Here is a 5,598-nt window from a genome sequence, read left to right on the forward strand (position 1 = left end):
GATGCGTTAGGAAAGGGCACAAGGGTCAGAAGATCAAAAGTCCGCAAGCAAGCAGGGGCTAAGAGCCCAAACGATAATGAAAAGGCAAGTGGGGGGGATGTGTGGTTCAATGGCATCTTTAATTGCAACCAAAGCAATCCACCATCTCATGCAGAGGAGGATCCAAATTGGCATCCCATTCTTTCAATTCCCCTTAATCAAGTGCATGTGTGTTCCTTGCATTTGAGACTTAGAATTTTGGACAAGTTGCTAATTCTCCACATAAATTATGCATGGAACATGGAGCCAAAGTCGCGGAGAGAGGAAATGCATTCGAACGCTTGAAACAACTTTGTTATGGTGGGGCTTCACTCCGGTGCAGTAACCCTCTCAAAGGACCACCCAGCAACCACGCAGGATAACCCTAATAAGATATGTATGGGTGGGCCAAAGGCAAGACACTTGCTTTCAAGCTATGGTGAGGCTCAAATCCATACTCCTTTTTAGATATGGAAGTAGGTGTGTGACATAACAACCTACCTTGGAAATGAGGCAGCACTAGGGATGAAGAGAGCACGTGTGTGGGAAGCATGCAATGAGATGATGAGGCTTCCTGAGCAGCCGCACCTTAGTAAAGATGAGATACAATCATTCAAGGTGTCTATTAATAAATTTACGGAGCTAAAGGTCGATGCATGGGGCGAAACCCATAGCACACATTACATGCATAGCATGTTCGTCCACGTTCCATACTTTCTTGACGAGTATGAATCCCTTGCACTTTGGAGCAATCAAGGGATGGAAAGGTCACTCTATCAGGCAAAGGCTGCCTATTTTAAGAGCACTTATCATGGTGGTGGAAAGATCCGCAGCAACGCGTTTCACAAGATGTTCAATTGTTTCTATTGTGCACTAACCGATAGGAAGAACCAAAGGGCATGAGGCAACTTGTCTCTTAGGCGCCATATTGTGAAAGTGGTGAGTGTGTGACGAATGCAAGGATACCATGGGTCGAATGCACACGAGAGAGCATCGACATGGAGGAGAGATTGCTTCTTCTCTCTCTCTCTCTCTCTCTCTCTCTCTCTCTCTCTCTCTCTCTCTCTCTCTCTCTCACATCTCCTCCTCCATACTCTCACCTCCCGCCATGGAAACCAACAACCAAGAAACCAACAACGTCCCGGAGAACTTGGACAACATCAGACTTCAGCATAGGTCAACGATACCAAACATTGACCAACTACAACAATTGAACAAAGAGATAGAGCGCTTGTTGCAGACCAAGAGCGAGCTCCAAGAGCAAACAAACTTTGATCAGGCTCAACAAGATATTCAGAGGGATGCAAGAGTTTTATGAAGAGGAAGAGAAGTATTTGATCCCAGAAACAAAGAGGACTTACAAGATGCTCCAAGAGCGACGATACCCACATGACAAAATTGATGAGGTCTTGAGCACAGAGGTTAATACAAAGTACAAGAGCCGTTGGGACTCACAACTACTCACAGATGAGTAGGTGGTCAATCTCATAGAGAAGGTTTGTAATAGCACGATTCAAGAAATCTATAGCAACGTGAGGAGGATGGAAGAAGAACGACGAAGGGCAAGGATGGAAGAGGCAAGCTACCTTGCAAGAGAGAGAGAGAGAGAGAGAAGAAGCAAAAAAGAGAGCGGAGGAAAGGCCAAGAAGGCCACACAAAAGAGTCTCAAGAAGCTGCCCCAGAAGAGTCCAAAGAAGGCCAAACAACTGCGAGTGAAAGTAGTCATGCACCAAGAGGGAAGACTCTGAAGAAGAGAAAGAATCCTCCACAAATTGCAAAGGAGGCCAACAAGTGTGATGAGAGGTGCAAAAAGTACCACAAAGATAATGCCCCCTGGGCTCGCACTGCCCAGCCTCCACCACCACCACCTCTCAAGAAGAACAATCGTTGGAGACTTGACACATGTGCATTGCATGAAATTCGCAAGTACCAGAAGAGTACACAACTTATCATCCCTAAGGCCCCATTTTCCTGGCTCATGAAAGAGATTAAGGGTGAAAGCAGCAGCACTAGGTGCATTGCAGCAAGCAGTGGAGGATATCATTGTATCCCTCTTACAAGACACCGTTTTGGCAATGGCCCATGCTAAGCATGTGACTATTAAGCCCTCGGATATGAACTCAGCACTTCGCCTACGTGGTGATGGTTGCTTTTGTAAAACCTAGATAGGAAAGCCATTGTAACTTCTCAAGCGGCATCTTTGCCAGCTTTATCATGTAACTGTTTTGAAAATGAAATTATAATATCTATGTTGGGCAATTGCAATGTATTGTTTGAAATTTTACGCTTGTATTGCTTATGGATTCGAATGTTGTTACTTGGGTCAATTTCTCTAATCAATCCGTTCTCGAGGTCTATGTGAGCTGGAAATTAGAAATATGGGCTAACGTGGCCATCTCGAGCCCCACAGGCCGTAAGAACCCCATCGCCATGCACATGGCAAAATATTCAGCCATTCCGTGGCCTCGTGTGCCACAAAATGGCTCAATATTTCGCCATGTGCATATGGTGACAAGGTTCATATGGCCCATGGGGCTCAACTAGGGCAAGAAGACATCATGTTAGTATGCAAATTTCTCGTGAAGCACATTGAATCCGCAAGGTGCTCATAAAAAATGTTTCTACGCTCGTGGGATCGGTATTATCTAGAAAGTAGTAAATGCAACTCATGTGGTGCCCATCTCGATGCCCATGGGCTGTATGAACCTCGTCGTCGTACACAAGGTGGAATATCAAGCCGTTCGGTGGCCCCATGTGCCACAGAGCGACTTTTGGTAGTTTGATCCAACACATGGGGCCACGAAACGGCTCAATATTCCGCCATGTGCACACCGACGTGGTTCATACGGCTCGTGGGGCTCGGGATGTGGGAAAGAAGACATCATGTTAATACGCAAATTGCTCATGACGCATGTGGATCAAAACAAAACTTCACTCAAGCTGATAACTTTATTAATTTCAAAGAGACATCAAGACGTGCAGTGCACATGGCTAAGATAGCCTTTTTACAAGCTCATTGAAAGTATCTTGACCTAGGCTCCTTAAAGCTGGTTTTTCACCAATGCGTGATACAATATCTTCATTGCTTGTTATTCCTTGTCCAACGCAAAGGCCGCAATATCCTAAAAGGCTTCCAGCCCCTTTCTCACCAAAACTATGGATTGATGCCTCTCTGTTTACAAGAATACATTTGTGGGCACTTAGGGCTATAAGAAACTCGGTCAAAATAGAGCTTAGCGCTCTACACTTGTACATCTCCGATGATCCATAGTCCATATACTTGCTGTGTATGACCCATATCATCTCTTCATTGAAGCTTGAGAGATAATTCCACAGGGCACCGTCCTTTTGAGTCACCCTCCGTGTGAAATCCACCTTTCTGTTGGGCAAGCCGATCCATCTCCAAAGTGGACTATGAGGAAACAACGTCGGATTATGATTCTAAGAAACAACAATGAGAATTGAGAAGAATGAATTACTTACTAGTGTTGCATCATCTTGCTCGCAAAGGTTCTTGTTGGTGATGTCGATTGTGCCAAGATCAGTGCGCTCCGAGCACATGAGACGTTTGTGGGGAGCGAAGCTACTCTCGAGAACACTCTCATAGAAACATTTCTCCTCATCAATGGTTTGTAGAGTTGTCGCCACGAGGGATTCCATGGAATTATGTCCCTCTGGCAAGGCTAGCGTGTTGATGAGGGGAGTAGAGGAGTAGTCCATTTAGAACTTGGTCTTCTGACTGAGGTTCGTTGTATCACGAACCCCATCGTATATTGTGAGAACAGAGAGGGATTCATCCTAATGCATTTCAAGGGAGTGGGTAATGTTGTCAAGGAAGAGAAATTCTTGATCGTCCATTATAATTGGATGCAAGGTGCGCAAGAGCATCTATGGGATCTCATCTTCCACATCCTCCCCTTCTAGGTTTGGGTCAACTTCTTCCAAAGGAGGCTCGCCGGGCCAACGAAGCCTCTTCTTGGCTAGACATCTTCTCCTCTTGGGGCTCCGCCTCCTTTACAAGCAGTCTTGGAGATGGCTTGTTATGGTCACTTGCTTTACCTTTTCCCTTGTTGTTTTCAACTGTATCCACCATCACCATCACAGCGACCGCCATGTCCCACCTCATAAATCGCGTGCCGATGTTCCCCATACCCATATCTATGAGGTTGTCCTCCTCTTCCTCTCGGTAGTGTTCCTTGGTGAGCCCTTTGATCACCCTGCCCAATCTGAAGCCGAAACTATTGCCTTCTTTGAAGGTGTGCTTGAGGAGATCAATTAGCACCCACAAACCTTCTTCATCTTCGAAATTGATGGAGTACTTTGCTATATGTGTCTCCATGTATGTTGTAAGTGCTTCAAATGCATCAGCATGCAGTTTGATTGTAGCCTCCATGTCAATGGATACCTAGAACACGGTGCTAAACTTCTCCATCATGTGTCCTAGGTCATGCGCAAGGAGTTGGTCAACAAGGGCTTGATTAGCAGCAGCCATTCTTACTAGCGGAGTACAAGGGACAATGGCCCGTGCTTAGGAATGGATAGAGCAAGGAAGCAGTGGAGAAGATGAGAGAAGCTCAAAAACAAGAAAGTGACTTTAAAATAGGCCTTGCAAGTCACTTATAAAGGAGACAATTGAAAATAGGACAGTTTTATAAAATTTAAAAATTTAGTGGTGATCAAAATTTAAATGTTCTCTTTCGCAAAAAGACCGTGCTATAATACATAGTATTGCCATCCAAACACCACAGCAAACACCGTAACTTCACCACCCCCCATGACTCTAAAGTCACTTAACGCTTCTAAAATTGAAAATTAGACATTCTTAGATCACAAAATTGAACAAAAATGTATCGTGTTAATATGAGTATTACATTGCAACGGCAGTTTCTTGCTTGATATGGATACATCCAGGGAAGGGGATACTCTTACAAAGAAAGACCCTCTCCTTTCTTTTACGCAGAGGATTGCCACAGATTACAAACGTGTACTCCATCTTGAGCTCAAACTCAAGTGCCAAATACCCCCTTAGATTTGCCATATCCCAATCATCATTTATGGCCACGTCTTAGACTTCCTCCTACTTGCACACATGCACTTCAACTTGCTCCATATCAGTGATGTCTAGTTGAGTGCTTCCCATTCACCTCGCGTATGCTTCCACCGTCGGTAAGGGAATATAATGGAGACTTTCCGCTTTGCAATGTGCTATCGGATGATCATTTTTTCTGTTACAACCATGCACTTTATGGTATCCCCATTATGATGAACAATCTTTGTGTCCCAAACAAATGGAAGGAAGGCATTCATTGTTGTTCCATCCTTAGCAATCCATATGGTAGGCGTGCGATGAACATTGTATACCTTGAACAAAAAACAAAAAGGTGTAGAGGCATAAAAGATGTTAGTGTTGCTCGATGTGACCCCGTATGTGCACTTCATTGCATTGAAGATTTCATTTTCAATCCGCCACCTGGTTAATACAATAGAGGTAGTGTCATGAGTTGGCTAATCATCGTCCATCAGAGTTGGTGGACTAAGTGTTTTCTAGGTCCCGAAGACGTTCCTTGTCGTTGGGACTAC

General features: G+C 44.6%; 1 pseudogene; it reads right to left on the reverse strand.

Annotated features, from left to right (window-relative positions):
* Positions 1–3,251: 3,251 nt before the first annotated feature.
* Positions 3,252–3,825, reverse strand: LOC147420668 (uncharacterized; annotated as a pseudogene).
* Positions 3,826–5,598: the final 1,773 nt, after the last annotated feature.

The sequence above is a fragment of the Adiantum capillus-veneris genome, chromosome 28, assembly GCF_014529385.1.
Source record: "Adiantum capillus-veneris isolate H3 chromosome 28, ASM1452938v2, whole genome shotgun sequence".
NCBI classification, from domain to species: Eukaryota; Viridiplantae; Streptophyta; class Polypodiopsida; order Polypodiales; family Pteridaceae; genus Adiantum; species Adiantum capillus-veneris.